The sequence below is a fragment of the Ricinus communis genome, chromosome 7, assembly GCF_019578655.1.
Source record: "Ricinus communis isolate WT05 ecotype wild-type chromosome 7, ASM1957865v1, whole genome shotgun sequence".
NCBI lineage: Eukaryota > Viridiplantae > Streptophyta > Magnoliopsida > Malpighiales > Euphorbiaceae > Ricinus > Ricinus communis.
Window position 1 is genome coordinate 19910271 of NC_063262.1, and position 19733 is coordinate 19930003.

Consider the following 19733-nt stretch of genomic DNA (forward strand, 5'->3'; position numbering starts at 1 on the left):
GTAAAAATTTCCGAGTCAGAATTTCTTAGGCAGTATAATCTAGGAGTCTAGGCCTAAGAAAAATTAAGAATATCTCATTAATTGAGTTATTTTCGTGAATAGATAATCCATCCATCCGGTCAGCTCTACCCGAGGCATAGGAGCAGACTGCAGAGCGCGGAAAAATAGTGAGTTACAATCATATAATCAACTTGCTGGGCTATTGATGCAACCTACACCTAAGGCAGTGAACCTATCGATGCGGCCTAGCATTAGTGAGTATCAAGGTCGTATCCCTGGAGATCGGATGAACCTAAAGTTATTACTGTTCGCTGTGTTATCTAGTATGAGATAAGGTGTGAGAAGTCTAAATTAATTAACTAATGATTATGAATGCAAATAAATAAATGAACAGCAACTAACAATCGAAAGACAACCGCAACAAAAGAAACAAACCCAAAGGGGACTTAAGTGATGAAATTCTAAGGTTGATTTTATAAATTACCAATCTTGCTTACCCGTGCCTAAATCCTGAATCGAACTCGGTTCCTCTCTCGAGCTCACCGAGTTCCTAAACCTGCACTAACCTAATGGAATCTCTTCCTATCAGATTATTACATATTAGCATTAAGCGTGATTTAGAACTATTAAAAGTTGTTAATTCTTAATCTGGCGAGTAAATTAACCTTATCTTTAAGTGTTAACTACCAGTTCTTACTATTCAAGTTCTAGTTGTAACAAAGAACCTAAAAGATAATTAATTCAACGTCTCAAATTAACTAAATCAAATTTTATTACTAAACAACAAAAAGATTACAAGAATGGCAAATAAAAATCTAATAATTATACATAATCCATCAACAAAGGTGAACCCCAATGGGTTCGGCAGCCCTAGCTACTCATAATGAAAGAAACAAATACAAAAAGAAATAAACAACAGAAAAGGAAATGGAACATGTAACCCCTCTTCTCTCGAATCATGGTGGAAATGTCGCAAGCCAACTCTGAAACCAGCCTCAAGTATGGATCTCGGATGTCTCGATCAATCATCTAGAACCTTCAATATTTGCTTGAATCTCCCAAATCAATCCTTTCAAATGACGTTGGTCTCCCAAAATGTCAAGAATAGAGGTGTAAAAGTGAGGGGTCGCGCGCGTAGAGAAGTCCAGAAATCATAAGCGGAACCCTGTCTCATTTTGCATGCGCCTACTTATAGACAGAATCGCCTTAGCCCGGGTACAGCGTCCGGTGCAACGGCCCGGGTACAGCGTCCGTCGCCGATATGCACGGTCCGTGCAACGGGCAAGGGAGGCCGTGCAAATATGCATGGCCGCGCAACTGCCCGTGCAAAAGCCTCGAATTGCGCGCTAATAAGTAATCGAATCCGACAAACATATAATATGTTTAAATCATCCACAGAGCTTGGTTTCTGCCCGGAAATCAATCAATTTCCCATCAAGGAGTCTCAAAACCTGAAAAACTCAGAAACATACCAAAGTGCGATCAAATAAGAATAAATATGATTCAAATACATGAATAAACGACTGATAAACAGTCAATAAATATGCATATAATCATCTACATCAAACTACCCCACACTTAAGCGTTTACTTGTCCTCAAGCAATCAACAACTCACTCCTCAAATAGATACCAAATAACTCAATCAAATACTTTGCAGGAGGTTAGCTCAAAACAAGTCCCAAAACTCCATGACGAATTTCCTCAAAATCCCCAAATCACTAAATCCTTGAGAAAGAGAATAAAGTTAATAAAGTTGCTAAAATCAAAATGATAAACCATCCAAATTGAGAATTTGAGAACCATGCCTTACAAGATGTCACTCAAAACACACAAGTGTATAAAGGTGAAAGAATATCGCCAAGCTCTCAACGCAAAAATACAGAAAAAGGTGCTTACCATAAGCTTGCTTATAGATCCAATCTCCACTACTGTGAAATAATCAATAAACATGATTGAAGGGTCTTGAGCTAGGTTGTAATAGGATTAAGGTAGGGTATGGAGAAATATGGAAAGTAGGCTAAAAATTGCTGGAAAATTATGCAGGTAATGCAAGGAAATAGCCAAGGATCAAATGCTGTACAAAAAATGAATACTAAGTTGCTCCAATAATAAGATGATGCTCGAAATGAACTAAAAGAAAATTATACACATATGTATTATTATTATTATTATTATTTTTGTTTTATTTTTATTTTTTTAATACTCCTGCAACAACAGATAATGCAGGATGAAGTAATACAATGCTCAATCAAAAGTAGTAAAACGATATGTACCATTTAGATTGAAGGGAGCATCTACGAAAAATCTACCAACTTAATTAATATATGCAAATTGATCCAAAATGAAATGCAGCATAAACTCACATAATTTCCAGCAACAATGGTAGAATAAATAGAAGTGATAAAATGAGTGTCAAAGGTAAATTACAATGAAAGAAAGGCTAAGGGTCAAAATTGGTTCACTAAGGGAAAAACAGGGTTAGGCTTTTGGCCAAATTGTGTAAATCCTAAGTGCCCAAATCATCTCATAATTATCAAAAATTCATGTAATCTCAAAAGTCATCACAAAGCATGTTCTAGAAATAAAAATTATGTACAATGCTCACTAATAAAAAATAAAAGGAGGATAAAAACCTTACCATTTGAGTGGATTAAAATTGTATGAATTCTCAAACCAAAGTTTAAACAATCAAACAATCTAATAAGCATCAATATTAATAGTGTTCTATATCCAAGATAAAGTAAAATGAAAAAAATTAAGGAAAAACACCAGTTTTACCTGGCTTGATTGAAATTAAGAGATTCGTTCATTGCCTTCTTTCAACAAGTATCTATAAAAGCTATAAGGATATCCATTCAAAAGGGAAAAATCATCAACTACTTGATTAAAATAAAACTCAAGATAAGGACAGTAAGAATGAATAGACTCAATCAATAAGGGAAATGAAAGCAAAATAAAAACAGTAGAATACCATCCTTACAAAGGTTCGAGATAATAAAATTGCTACCTGCACAAAACTAAAGTACCTACCCCACACTTGAGAGAAACACTGTCCTCAGTGTGAAATAAGGTAGGCATTCCAAATAGGAAGATAAAATACACACAAAGAAGCAAATTATAGGAGTCGACAAAAAAAACTAGAAAACTAAAAGAAAAAACAAGACAACAGAAAGAGATAAAAACTAGAAATAGTCTACTGGATACTGCCCTTGATGTGCTTTAACACTCCAAAATATGTTAGTCCTCAAAATTGCGTATGAGCATCGAGTAGGCTAATTCCTGCAAAACTCAAGAATAAACACATCCCAAGCAACATCTAGTAAAAGGTTCAATAAAAGAAAATCATCTCAAAATAAAACAAACTAAAAATAAACTGAAATATCTAACTAAAAAAATAAATACATAAACAAAAGATGTCCAAAAACTCAAAAAGCATAAATAGATTCGGGAATGCCTCCCGAAGGCGCTTCTTTTTGTTCGAGTTGTCTAGCTGGACTCTACAGCAGCATTCCTGCATTGCGGGAAAATTTAGAAGGTGGGTTCAATGTAAGTTGGGGCTTGCGGCATATAAGCGCAAAGAAGAGGTCCAATGTGTGCGGTAGATGACCAAGGAGGTGCTCACCACACCGAGTTGGGATGCCCATTCATCCACTCCAAATCCTGGCTAAGTGACCTGTCATAAACAAACTTGCAACTACCCTTCTCGGGTGTATTATAGCACAAAGTCTCAAATTAATACAAGTTGTTTTCTTCAGATGAATAACACATATCAACAGGGAAAGAAACATGTATAGCATCATCCATTTATACATCCTATGGTTGCTTATCACATGGAAGGCCAATTCCATCAATACTGCAAATGACATGAACATGGCCAGTGGGAGAACTATCAAATGGGGGTAAACTAAAAGTAACACAATCATCCCCCACATTAAGTTCTAACTTTCCTTCAAATACGTCTATTTTAGCTCTAGTCGTGGCAAGGAAATCTCCCCAAAATCAACGGTACACCAATGCTCATTATCCATATCCACAACCAAAAAGTCCATAGGAAATATGAACTTATCTACATTGACTAGCACATTCTCTACAATCCCCCTAGAAAGTTTAACAGAACGGCCAGCTAATTGAATGCACATCCTAGTGGTTTCTGCCTCCCCCAAACCTAGCTTATTGAATAAACTAGTGGGCATGACATTTATGCTAGCCCCCAAATCAGCTAATGCATCATCAACACACAAATTACCTAAAGTGCAAGGAATAGTGAAACTCCCTGGATCATGACGTTTCTTTGGCAACTTGCTCTGAAACACTGCTGAGCACTCTTCGTTAAGCTTAACATAGGCTACCTCCTCCAACTTCCTTTTTCTGCTAAGTATGTCCTTTAAGAACTTGGCATACTTCAGCATCTGCTTCAATGCATCAATAAAAGGCAAGTTAATATGCAGTTGTCTAAAAATATCCAAAAACTTACTGAACTGCTCTTGCGCTTCTGCTTGTTTGACTCTAGCAGGATAAGGAATCTTAGGTTGATATTCCCTGACTGGGTTTGATTTCACCTTTTGTCCCTCAGGTTCCTTAACCTTACTGCTCGCCTCAACCTGCACATCAATAGTGGTGTCGTCAAAAATAGGCTTAGAAGGAGCTAAAATTAACTTACCTGAACGCAAAGTGATGGCGTTCACGTGCTCCCTCGGGTTAGACTCAGTGGTGCTGGGGAGCGCTCCTTGTTGTCTCTCAGACAACATCTTAGAAATTTGGCTAATATGAGTCTCCAAGTTATGAATCGAGGCTTGCTAATTCCTAAGTGCACTATCAGTTTGTTGGAACCTCATCTCTGTAGTCATCACAAACTTCATCATAAGCTCCTCTAGATTTGATTTCTTTTCTGGTGGAGGAGGAGCTTGTGCCCAGCTGGCTGTTGCTGTGGCTGCTGATGAAGTCTCTGAAAACCAAGTGGACCCTGGGCATTATTGATCCTCCAATTGAAGTCGGGATGATTACGCCACCCAGGGTTGTATGTATTACTATAAGGATCATTCTGCTGCCTTAGGGCATTCTCCATATAATCAACCTGCTCAACATCAGAAGACACAGTAGAAACAGATGGAAAAGCAGAGGAAGATGAAGCAAACATACCTCTCGCAGTATAATTCGCATTGTAGTGTGGGCTACCATAAAACTCGCAGCCAACGTTTACTGCATGAACCGACATTTGGAGTTGGTTAATCTTCTTGGCTAGAAGCTCCATCTGAGCTGCCAAGACTGCTATAGAATCCACTTGGTTGACCACTCCTTATCTTCCTGGTCGGCTCTTAGAGGATTGCCATTGATAATTGTTCATGGCCATTTCCTCTATCAAGTTTTAAGCCTGCTCGGGTGTCTTACTGTTTAGCGCCCCACCTGCTGCAGCATCCACCATCTGCCTCGTCGTAAGGTTCAACCCACTGTAGAAGGTTTGAACCTGCATCCATACTGGCAATCCGTGATGTGGGCAGCATCTCAAAAGATCCTTAAACCTCTCTCATGCATCGTACATGCTCTCATTATCAAACTGCACAAAAGAAGATATGTCATTTCTAAGTTTAGCAGTTTTAGTGGGAGGAAAATACTTATATAGAAATTTTTCGGCTAATGCCTTCCAGGTAGTAATCATCTGCCGTGGAAGAGATTGCAACCATCTCTTTGCTTTGTCCCTCAAGGAAAATGGAAACAATCTCAGCCGAATGGCGTCATCGGTTGTTCCATTTATCTTGAATGTGTCACAAATCTCTAAAAAGTTGGATATATGTGCATTGGGATCCTCGTTGGGCAATCCTCCAAACTGCACACTATGCTGGATCATCTGGATAACATTGGCCTTTATCTCAAAATTGTTGGCTGCTACAGGATGTCTGACTATACTAGTTTTCATCCCATCCAAAGATGGTCGAGCAAACTCGTACATCGTCCTCTGATCATCATCGGCCTAGGGGTTATGGTTCTCCATGACGTTAGCTCTTTGAACCTGAACTGTAACTCCTTCCTCCTCCTCAACTACCTGCAAACATCGTCTCAATTATCTGAGAAAGCGCTCCGGGTCAGATAAGGGTTCAATGGGATCAGGATTAGAGCTCATGGTCATAAACTACCTGAAAACGAGAATCTAAACAACCACCAATCAATAAAAATAATAAAATAAAGAATAAAGAATAAATAAATAAATAATGACTAAAGTAACAAAAACAATTCACTTTAGTTCACCGTTACAGATCCTCGGTAACGGTGCTAAAAACTTGCTGGGCTACTGATGCAACCTACACCTAAGGCAGTGAACCTATCGATGCGGCCTAGCACTAGTGAGTATCAAGGTCGTATCCTTGGAGATCGGGTGAACCTAAAGTTACTACTGTTCGCTATGTTATCTAGTCTGAAATAAGGTGTGAGAAGTCTAAATCAATTAACTAATGACTATGAATGCAAATAAATAAATGAACAGCAACTAACAATCGAAAGATAACTGCAATAAGAGAAACAAACCCAAAGGGGACCTAAATGATGGAATTCTAAGGTTGATTTTATAAATTACCAATCTTGCTTACCCGTGCCTAAATTCCTAAACCTGCACTAACCTAATGGAATCTCTTCCTATCAGATTATTACATATTAGCATTAAGCGTGATTTAGAGCTATCAAAAGTTGTTAATTCTTAATCCGGCGAGTAAGTTAACCTTATCTCTAAGTGTTAACTACCAATTCTTACTGTTCAAGTTCCAGTTGTAACAAGCATTTCTCAATGTCAAGAAACAACCTAAAAGACAATTAACTCAACGTCTCAAATTAACTAAATCAAACTTTATTATTAAACAGCAAGAAGATTACAAGATTGAAAAATAAAAATCTAATAATTAAGCACAATCCATCAACAAAGGTGAACCCCAATGGGTTCGGCACATGCAACCCCTCTTTTCTCGAATTAGGGTGGAAACGTCGCAAGCCAACTTTGAAACCAGCCTCAAGTATGGATCTCTGATGTCTCGATCAATCGTCTAGAACCTTCAATCTTTGCTTGAATCTCCCAAATCAATCCTTTGGAATGACGTTGGTCTTCCAAAATGTCAAGAATAGAGGTCCAGAAGTGAGGGGTCGCGCGTATAGAAAAGTCCAGAAATCAGAAGTGAACCTTGTCTCATTTTGCGTGCGCCTACTTATAGGCAGAAGTGCCCTAGCCCGTGCCATGGCCCGTGCAAATATGCACAGCCCGTGCCACTGCTCGTGCAACATCCCGTGTCGATATGCACGACCCGTGCAACGGGCAAGGGAGGCTGTGCAAATATGCATGGCCGTGCAACTGCCCGCAGAAAAGCCTCGAATTGCACGCCAACAAGGAATCGAATCCGACAAACATCTAATATGCGTAAATCATCCACAACTTGGTTTCTGCCCGGAAATTAATCAATTTCCCATCAAAGAGTCTGAAAACCTGAAAAACTCATAAACATACCAAAGTGCGATCAAACAGGAATAAATATGACTCAAATATACGAATAAACGACTGATAAACAGTCAATAGATATGCATAGAATCATCTACATCACAACTGCACTTATATAAGATCTAAATTAAATGCAATATTAATGGGGTAATAATTACTATGATTATTATTAGCATTATTATCACTAACTTTATTTAATTAATAATTATCACGAATACTAGTAGCATCATTATTATAAATTTTATTTTCGTTACTGTTATTCTTTTTGGCTATTATATTTATTATTATTTTATTATTATTATTATTATTACATATAATTTTCATGTTTGCTATACTCAAAGTTATTCAACTTTAATTCTTAATATGTTATTGAATAATTTATGTTGCTTGTGATTTATGCTATTTTTAATTATTATTGATGCTTTGATTGTAACTTCGGGATGAGGCGACAATATAACATGCCACCTAATGGATTACATCAGGACCGCATCCTCACCGGTATTGATCAGAGACATGTAGTAAAAGATTATTTTTGAAAATTGTCCTGGTCCATTACAACTCTTCGGGCTATAAGGATTTGATTGCTGGAGGAAAAATCCCTGGTAGAGCGTTGCTCTATAGGCACCGGTTTTAGGGAATTAAATGATAAGACTGGATTAAGGACCCTGGTTGAGCTTTGCTCTCTTGGCACTAGTCTTATTGGAATAAGGGAGGCAAATGACTAATAGGATTGAAGTTTAGAGTTTTGCTGAGGTACTCGTCCAATAACCGTTTAAATTGTATTTTTTTGAATCATGGCATGACACCTGTTTTGATATGATATAATATTTTATTCTGATTAAATAAATATTTTATTGAGGTAGCTGCATTTATTTTAGGATTATATGGTTTTAACTCATTCTAGAGGCTGACAGTCTCAATTTTAATTTTTTAGGTGACAACTAGGTTCCCCGTCGTCATTCTCTTGATAGCTTGACTTCCTTCTGATTCAGGCCCATTGTAATTATTTTCTATTTTTACACTTCGAACTATTCAAAAATATAGACTCACCGCAGTAGTAGTTCTAAAACTTGAACATTTTATTTTGGTCTGTTAAAACTATGAGAAAATATTGAATAATCATACTAATAGATTGATTTAATTATGTTGTGAATAAGCGAATAAATTGTTGGTACATTGGAGTAGAATATATATATATATATATATATATATATTTGAATTGTTGATTAGTTAGGCTTACAATAGGTTTTGGTGGCCTTAAGACTACCTATTTCCTAGTGTCAGTCACGAGCTCACAAATTAGATTGTTATAAAATTCACATCTAATTTAAGATAATATTTTTAAAATATTTTTTATAGAAAATATAAATATTTTAGTAATTATTTTATGAGATCTTAGACTCTTCCAAATATAAATACCTTAATATATGTCTCTCCACTACGGTGGTTTCTATTTTGTTAATAGGTGACTATTGTCACGTAAGTTTTGTTTTATCCCCAAACTTTGCCCACGTGCGGCCTAGCTCACTTGATTCCCCCAAAGTCAAGATTGCTAGTCAGCCTTCCCACATATGCTAAACTCGGCAAAATGGTAGCAATTATGCAAACAGAAGTATGCCTAAGAAAATGGCACAAAGAGAGCACAAGAGTTTGGAAAGGTAAGCTTGTATTGCTTAGTTCTCCACCTAAACTTTTTATGTTGTTGTTGTATCTTAAAATCGAAGACATGGAACTTCGCATCGAGAAGCTAGAGTCCAAGAAGGACGATGGGGAGCTTCGTGGGGAGATACAAGGTACCTTAAATGTTCTCGCCGACAATTTAGCGAGGGACAATGAGGCTCTTAAGAAGTTGCTTGCCTAATGCATGGAGAAGGTCGATAAGCTTGAGGTGGAGCTTAACTTGTGCAAGGCTGTGTTAGCGAATAGTGGGGGAAATCAAGTAAGCTAGGCTGCACGTGGGCAAAGTTTGGGGATAAAACAAAACTTACGTGACAGTTGGTATCAGAGCCAAGTTCGTATCAAAGTCCAGTTGGCATTAGAGCGCGGTTGAGTTCTTTGAGAAATCTTGCACGAGATTATGGCCAAAGTTGGTGAGCAATCCACTTCTACCGCTCCTCCCACTCTGAGGGAAGGAGGAAAGGAAAGTGGAAAGGGCCGTAGGGATAAGTCCTGCGACGTGATTGGCACGATGGAGGAAAGGCTAGTCAAGGTGGAGACTGCCATGTCCGATTGATGTGATAAAATCGAAGACATGGACCTTCGCATCGAGAAGCTAGAGTCCAAGGAGGACGATGGGGAGCTTCGTGGGGAGATGCAAGGTGCCTTAAATGTTCTTGCTGATACTTTAGCGAGGGACAATGAGGCTCTTAAGAAGTTGCTTGCCCAATGCATGGAGAAGATCGATAAGCTCGAGGTGGAGCTTAACTTGTGCAAGATCGCATTGGCGAATAGCGTGGGAAATCAAGTAAACTAGGCCGCACATGAGTAAAGTTTGGAGATAAAATAAAATTCACGTGACACTATGGTGAGCCTTTACTTTTTTTATTTCAAAAAGAAGAAAAATATTTGTGATATCTTTATGAATAAAAAATGATAAAAGAAATGTAAAAGCATGATAGAAGCAGCTCCAATGCTGCCAAAAGCGGAACTATACAACACATCTAGAGGGATTAGTTTTAGCAATATGCACACATTGGTAGTAGTGCAGGCCTTGCTTCAAACTAAGGTAAAGACAATGACCCTTTATCTCCTACACGTGCTTTACATTTAGGATGAAGCTCTAATTTTATTTGGAAAGGAAATAAAAGATGTCAAAAGAATGAAAAAGAAGAAAAAAAACGTAAGTCCAGTAGAAAAGAAATAAAAACACAGAAAGTAAAACTGAAATACAAATACATTGTAAATGAAAAGGAAAAAAACCACTGTATAAAAGATAAATTCTCAGAAAAAATAGTATGTAGTGTAATTTTCTCTCTTTTTTGAATTAAGCTCTTCATATTTATTTGTGTCACTAGCCCCTTTCTGAATGTCTTAATAAAAAATATTCTTGTAACTTAATGCCATTAAGTATATTATTTAAAAAATAATTTTTTATTATTTGAAAAATAATAGAAAAAAATATAAATAGAAATGGGTATGAAATAGAGATTCGAATTTTAGGGTTATGGTTATATTCTAATTTGGAAAGAAAGGGTGTAAATTGTTTTAGACAAGAAGTTGTTTCGGAGCAGTGGAAAAAGAATAGGTTAGAAAGTTGTTTGTTTTGAATTCACTCAAGGAGAAAAAGTTGGAAAAAGAATTAATAAACAAATAAAATCTATTTATACTATTATGTAATTCTTAATTTTTATATTCCATAACTATCGCCATCGATCCACCTTCGCCTCAATAATTCTAATATTCTCAATTACAATCACAGCCTAACCATCTCCTCCCCATCTACCGCTATCATTACCAAACTCAATATAAAAGTGAAATTTCTTAAAATTCATCAAAATGTGGGATTTACTTATTTTCAAATCCTAAATTGAGTAGTTTTATATTCTTCAAGTCTAAAAACTAGAATATTTATATTTTTAAAATTAACTTCGTCTATTTCATTATATAATGACAATGAGACTAAGTTAGATGGCTTTTAGTAAAATTAAAAATTAAGTACTAAAATTTAAATATTGAATATATTAAATACTAAAATTCAAGTATTAAATCTAATTAATCTGTTTGATAATTACTAAAAACTATTAATTGGATATATTTAGTCATGTGCTATTAATTGTTAAATTTTAGTTACTAAATCCAATTTTAAAATAACAAAGAAAAAAGAATAAAAATCATAAATAAAAAATATTTAGAGAAAAATTCATAATACGAAAATAGAATTTTTAATAAATATTTTATAAAATTATTAGATTTTAAATTAAGTACTAAAAAGCTAATAAAATAAACTCTTATTTATATATAGAATTAAATTGAAGACATCAACTTTAGCTTGAGTTTTTTGTCACTACAAAATTTAAGAGTTTAGGCTTTTTTTATTGTAAAACTTAAGAGTTCAGCCAATCGTGGATAGAAATGGCAACAGGTAAGGTATCCACCCATTTAAGATTATCCAAATTCGAACCTAATTAAAATATATATACTTGAACTCATTTTAAACCTGTTAAAAATGATTTTTATTATTCGAGCCCATCTCAGATCTGAATAAAAATATTTGTATATTATTCGAACTCGATAAAAATTGGTTTAATATATATAATTTTAATTAAACTTTATGAATATTTAAATGAGTGGCGGGTAACCTATTCTTTAAATACTTATTTATATAAATATTCGGATAATTAAAATGAATATCTTTTATAAATCCGTTCATAAAAATTAAATTCTAAAATATATTAACAAAAATTAATAAATTTGAATCATGTATTTTTAAATAAAAATTTATAACTTTAATTTTTCTTATTGTTGTATTTCATATACATAATATATATATATGTATATCATTTGAATGGGTATTAAATACTCAAGTACCTTATATATATATATATATATATGTTTAAATAATCGGTTTCGGGTAACGGATACTTGAAGGTTCAAATCAGAACCCGATTAGAATCAGACACAGATATTAAAATTTTATTCTAAACTCATTTCAAACTCGTTTATAACTACTTGTATCTATCCTATTAGTGTTCAATTGGGTCAGGTACTCGAAAATACCCATCCAACTGCCATTCTAATCATGGGTGATTATAAAATTTTAAGGGTTTAGAATTTTTGACTTATCATTATAAAATTTAAGAATATATTAAGGTTATACAAGTCACTTTAACAAACAATTCAAGAACTCAATAATTAACCATTTTCAGTAAACAATTTAAATTAAATGTTTTATTTACCATTTTAGGTGATCCTTTAACTTAATTGAAAGTTTTAAATTAAGCCATAATATATTAATAAATCAACTTAAAATTAATAAATGCTAAAAATTCTACTTTCAAGTGGTAAGTTGAGTTATCAGATATTTTCTCAATTTTAGGCACTACAAAAAATCGTTTTAGTTTTTTTTTAACTCGCATTTTTTGTATGTGAGGAATTAGTAGCTCCATCTTAAAAATAATACAGTGATAACTTCTATTCACTTTGGGAAAAAAATTACTACCTTTAAAAATATAATTGATTTATTTTTTCAATTTTAGAAATGTAATTGAATTATCTTGAACTTTAGAATTTAACTGGACATTACCCTAAAGTTCAATAGCATATCCATAGTACTTGCCAATTAATAAATACTGTTTTTTTTTTTTTGTCCTCTAAAACTATAATGCTAATTGCTAGGCCACACAAATTGGAAAGAGCCACTCTTACGATGATCCTTGCAAAGGGAAAGCCAATGGAAGACCACTTCAGGAAAAAGAAATTTAAGCCTCCCTCGAAAGCCATGTGAGGGATAAGAACTTAAGAAGGTTCTGTTTCTCCTCGAAGTGCTAAAACGTATACCTTACCCTACCGACTCCCAGTGTTATAATTCTCAGCAACGACACTCCAGAGGAGCATTAAATTAAACCAGTACGCCATCAACTAGCACGTTTTCCATGTCACAAACTCCAACAAAGAACACCTTGTTTGGCTTGGCCATTGATTATTGTTGTTTCTCCCCTTCCAAGGAAAACACTTATTACTGTTATCTTATCACTATCACAACAGCATTTTCACTTGCATCGGGTCATTGTCAATTCGTGGCCTTTATTTCTTCAGGTCTAATGCACAAATCAGCCTTTATGGTTTTTATTATATTCAAAAATATTAATTTTTTATAAAATTAACTACTATTTCTTTTATATATAAAATATAATTAAAGAAATAAATCAGTAATTTCAAAGTAAAAGTATAAGTTGATATTGAATTTATTATTATAAATTAGAAGTCCACAATTATTTATATTAACTTCAGATAATATAAGTATGAGTTTTGCCATAAGTTAGTTTTAAAATAATTAATTAATATATTTTTATTTACTATATTTTTTATTTGTATGATTTAATCTGATTAAAATTTAAATATTTTAAAACTTGTATTAATAAAATTAAATTGTTTTACAATTATTCTTAAATAATAATATAAAATTAAATATTCTTAGTTTAAAAATATTATTACTATCATTATTTTTATCATACATTAAAATTAAACCATATGAAAGATAAATGTTTTAATCCAATTTGATAAAAAAACATTTCATATTATAATCTAACTAAATAATCTAACATTGATTAACTTCACAAAAGAAATATTAAAATTGATAAATATTTATCAATAAAAAAATTTATAAATACTAAAATTGATAAATATTTATCAAAAAAAATGATAATTTTGTAGTTTAAAGATGCAGCTTTCTATCGAAAATCAAATAAAATTAGTATACAATTAGTATACGTAAACTATTCACTTTTTAGTATATTTTAATTTTGATATCTAATAAAAATAATAATTATTATATATGTATTTTATTTAATAATTTAAGACTAAATGTATTTTTAACACGTTTAAATTTTCTTAGATTAAATGGTGCTAAAAACAAAAATTAAAACAAGTAAAAAGATATAAATTAATTAAATTATTTTTATAAATATAAATTGTGCTAAAATAAAAGATTAAAACAGTAACAAAATATAAATTAATTATTTTATTAGATAATAAAATTAATTTGTGCCAAAATAAGATTTTATCTTATTTGGATAAAATAAATAAGTTGAGTATTTCATTATCTTTTTGTTTTTGAGTTTTTAGCTATCTTTCATCTTCTTTATTGGTTCTCCAGTGGAGACTGATAGGGACTTCAAGTGCTATCATGACTCATCTAAAAATTTTTAGAATAGAGAGTTTATTTTTGACATTAAATTTGAAAAAGGAGATTAAGTTGAAGAGGGAATAAAGCTTGAATTTTTGCATCGTCTAATTGCCAAATATATAGGTTGGTTCTAGCGAAATAAAAAGTGGAAGGGAGCTGGCCACACTGGAAAAATCTTATAGTAGGAGTTTGAGAGACTAAGATAGCTGGAGTAGGAAAAAAAAAGAGAAAAATGATGATAGGAAAAAAAATATTGGAAAGAAAGAGAAAGAAAGATGTATATAAATTAAAAACTAGTTTCACATACTTTATAAATATCTAATATATACCTTTTATTGTTGAACATTTTTTTTTATAGAAAAAATTTAAAATAGCTAAAATAAACTACTAATTGATATATATATACCTTTTGCTATTGAATTTTTTAGAATTTGCATTCTGTTTTATTTGAAAAAGTTTGAGATATCTAGCAGATATTTAAAGTGTATTATTTTCTTATTAAACATTTAGCTTTTTTACTTTTATTTTTAAATATTTTTATTTACATTCTTTTTAGCTTTTTAAAATAGTTGCTGATAGTGTAAATATTGACTAAATTATTCATTTAACGTTTTAATATTGAAGAAAATTGGAATTTCATATCATTAGCATTTAAACATAAACATAATTAAAATTCAACATATATTTTATTCAGTTTCTGTCAAAAGTGTACCAGACATATATTTTTTCTTTAACATATACCTGACATAATTCTCTTTCCATTTTATAGCCATTTTTTCTCTTTTTCAAATATAATATTATCAACATATTTTCACATTCTTAAACTAAGAAAATAACTTTTTAAATTTTTTATGTATTTACTTTATCACTAATATCATAAAATTAACCAAAATGCAATACCATTTCAAAAAAGTTATTATCATTTAAATTTGTTTTTTATTAAAAGTATATTAAATATATACTGTTCTTTCCAACACATACCATTTCACTTTGTTGTGATTTTTTTTAGTTGTTTAGCTATGATATTAAAAACATATCTCCACATTCTTAAATTAGTAAAATAACTCCTAAATTTATATTTATTCATCACTGGTATTTAAAAAAGATTAACCAAATTGCAATAATATTTCATACAGACTAAATATGTATTGTTGAATCTAGAGATTTTTTTTGAAATTTTCAAAATTTACTTATATTTTATGATATTTATTTTCTGTCAATGATAATTTTGATGCTGAATCACTTCTAAAATCAATGTTGTTAGTTAGTTTCTTATATTGATTTTTGCAACTATATTTTTTGGTATTTAATCATTGGCATTTTATATTTGGTTTTTAGTTTTATTTTTATTTTTTATTCTTGGTTTTCTTTGAAGAAATTCAAATCTAGGTATCTTTATAAATAAAATCATATTTTAAGGTATCTTTATAATAAAAATTATGTTTTAAAGTATTTTGTTGTCATCAATTTTTGCAGATATTATCTTGTGATTATTCTATATTTTGTGACAATTATAAATAAATTCTTAAAACTTAGTGTTTATAATTTATTCCTATTATGTGGTTTTTTAAAAAATCAATTAGATAAAAATTAATTTAAAATAAAACAGGCAACAACAGTTATAGCAAAGGATATTGAAAGGATATTATTACTTTTGTTGTTGTTTTCTTATATTTAATACCAATAGACTCAACAATTGCAACAACAAGAATAATAACAACACAACCAAGAATAGCAACAATAATAGAATCAATTGTGTTGTCTTTTCCTCACCCCTACCCCTACATTATTTACCTCACTATCATTAAGGAAAAAGGTAAAAACACAGACAAGAGCAAAGATATCAACAACAATAAGATACAGGCTAAATTGAGCCTGCATGTAAAGTTCTATTAGTTTTAGTATACTCACTTAAAAGAGATTGCCTTTAAGAGCTACGAGATTGCCCGAAGAGCTATTAAATCTCTCGAAAAATTATGAGATTGCTGGAAAAACTATGAAGCTCCATGAAGAACTATTAGATCTCCTACATTCCACAATATATGATCTCTATCAAATATCATGGTCAAGTACTACATCCTCCACTTCCTAAAAAATATGAGGCTATGTCTTCATCAGTTAAGGCACTTCTTCTATATACTCTAATTAATCATCTATAAATACTAAAAGTCACTTCATATGTGAGGTAACTCTATTTTAGACCTTTAAACTTTGTTATATAAAGTCTCAATACATTGCTGATTTAAACATCAGAGTGGTTTCTCCATGTAAAGTGCCCAGACCATTCTGACATAGATCTTTCTAATATAGATCTTCCATCTACAACTCTCCCTTGTAAATCTTTTCAATATAGATCGTCCATCTTTAGCTTTATCGTATAAATTTCTATAACTTTATTTCAGCTCTCCAAGCAACATAGGTTTCCGAGTAAGTTGTCAAATTCAGGTCAATGACATAAAAAATAATTGCTAGCATAGAGTTATTTATTTAATATTATTTTTTATAACTATTGTTTTTCAAGGCAACCATAAATGACGAATGAAAAAGGTCCTGTTTATTCAGTATATATAATATATATTTTTTATTAGGATAAAGTTCATACCTGTTAATTATTAGCGTTAGTAGAATAAACGACAGCACCCTTTTCTGAATCTAGATATCAAGGAGAATACGAATAACCATATGAGGCTAAGGTTGAGATTAATCCAATTGGAATTACCTTTTTAATATCATTTGGACTCAATTGTCAAGAAAACTAAAGTTTGAGGGTTAAAACGATAGCTTTCACAAATTTAAAGACCTAATTTCAAAGTTTTTAAATTTTTTATGTGTAGAGACAATCGATGCTACATAGTGTTGATTTATTCTTTTACACTCAGACATTTTTCTAGATGATTTTACATTCAAATACAGATTCTAGAAGGTTTTTGACCATAATCATGAATTTTTAATTATAATTATTTAAATTTAAAGAATTAAATTTAGATTTTTATTAACATTATTTTTTAAAATAATTGAAATTATCTCTTTCTCTTAGGGTTTCCTTTGAAATCCTACCTCTATAAATAGAAAGATGTGATTAAGATTAGGGTTAACAAGTAACAATGGGTAACAACGAGAGATAACAAAAAATAAAAAAAGAATAATAACGAGAAACAAACAGAAAAAACAAGAAAGAAAAAGAGAAATAAAATTATCATTCTTATTCGGGCAGAGAATTCAAGTCACTAAAAAAGAAACCACTCAAGAAAGAACTATTTTTGAAAACTTATTTTTAAGTCGATATAAGTTTTCTTAACACTAGATCCAGCATTGGACTCCTAACCATTTTTTGACTTTACTGCCTCCTTATCACCTGAGACATGCAGAACCATCAACTACGGCGACAACTTGAGGGTTTCTCCAAACATGCTTCTGTCATCATCTTAAAATCAGATTCTTTGTCCTTTTATTTTATTTTTTTGTTATTCATTATTAGAAACATGATTAGGGTTACTGATGTTATTTATGATTAGAATGATTAGATTAGGGTTTCTTGTGAATCTGCATATTAATTGGATTTTGAATCTAATAAAAAGAACTCTAAAATTTTGAATATGATAATTTGCCAATTAGAATTTTGAATCAGGTTAGACATATGCAATAGGATTAATGATTAGATTTATATTTTCATCATGATATAGTAATTAAATATGTTTAATATGATTAGATGACTGATTTGCTATCTTTTTGTTTACTGTACTTTTAGTTTTTAGGGTTTCGGTCAGTTTTAGGGTTTTTGATCGTTCAATTAATTCATGTTATTTTTATTTTTATTTTTATTTTTATTTTTATTTTTATTCTTTTCATATCTAATTAATTATACTCTCTGTGCATGTAAAATTTCTGCTATGGGGATACGAGATACACTAATGAATCGACAGAAAACTCATTTAGAACCCTAGATCGGTTGTGCATTCTTCAGTCCTAGATATTTTAGCTTTGGACGATTTGATGTATGATATATTGTATTGGATTTTTAGGACTTTTCCTTCACAATTTTAGTTGTAGGATGTGTTGTAATAATTAGGTTTATTTTCTGCTTTATTTTATTTATTTTGCTTATTGTGTGATTATAAAATATATGTTTATGTAATTGATTAATTAAAATGGGCCACATAGACTTAGGGCTAAAATTGGACGTAGCATGAATATTATAGTCCAATAGGTTAATCAACATTAACTAGGCCTAAAACCTAAAATTGAAGTAGACTTAGTGGGCCTTAGCATGTTTTAATTAGGATTAGGCTTCATTAGAATTAGGATTACAATGAACGAACATATCATAATAAATAATCCATTAGGTCTAAAGGTTGGAAATCAAAAGCATAATATATAATTTGGCTAGACTAGGTGGCTATATTTACATAATTAACTAGTAAATTAGGCTAACAACTTCAATATGGGCAAGGCTTGAATAAAATAAGTTAGACTAGGGTGAATTATGTGTGTTATTTGAGAAGCCTGTGTATAGATTGCTTGTATTTATAGGAAATAATTTTTTAAACAATATATTAAAGACTAATATACACAAATAAAGAAGTTGACTTCCGGATCCATCTTTGGATTTTATGGCGTAAGCTTCCTTATGGAATCTGAGAAATACCACTCATTAGTAAAAGTGTCTTGATGATTACCTGGGCGGCGACTTCCCATCTCCGCGCTAGTCTCAGTGACTAGTTAGCATGTTACCAATTAGGTTCAAAAGCCTTACAGTGCCGTAGTCACTACAGACACTTGGGTGTCCACCCGAAACCGCCGCCCACAGTGGCGACTTCACTAGGGATAAGAGAAGCTGATTCTAGTGTATGTTTATCTTTATTTTTATTTTTTAAGAGATTATTCTTGCATCACTACACCATTATCACACATTGTACACTTTGGTCCCTATTGTCCCAATGGCATCGATTAGTGGTTCGAATCTTAGAATTGCGAGACTGGCTAACCATTACTAAGTAATGAGTGAATTTCCTTCGTCTCATGGATCCTTGAGTGGGAAGACGAGCCAAGGAAGAAAACTTTTTACTTGTAGGAGCCTTTTATCCTTCCCAAAGACCCAGCTCATGGTAATGGCCGTAGTAATCTCCCTTAGGAACCCTATTGCTTACTATATGGGATATTTTCTTGTAAGTATCTTAAGCCTAAGTATTAAAAGGCCTTGGCCTAAAAATGTGGAACCAGGCTCTAGGCAAAAAATATGTTGGCTTTTATGCTTATACCGAGAAACATTACCATGTTTGTTTAAATATACTTTGAGAGCTTATGACATCGCATCAGGCCTACTATCCTCTGTTGATAAAAAGCCTAGACCTAAAATCCTAGAAAAGAAAGACTTACCTAGAACCGTGTGTGGGAGTAATAAGGTTGGAAGGATG

The 19733-nt window shown here is 32.1% G+C and overlaps 1 non-coding gene across 1 annotated transcript; it reads left to right on the forward strand.

The window, feature by feature from the left end:
* The first annotated feature begins 5481 nt into the window (after positions 1-5481).
* Positions 5482-5588, forward strand: LOC112536459. The gene has a single exon (XR_003080472.1). It is a non-coding gene; the product is annotated as a small nucleolar RNA R71 (small nucleolar RNA).
* The last annotated feature ends 14145 nt before the right edge of the window (positions 5589-19733 follow it).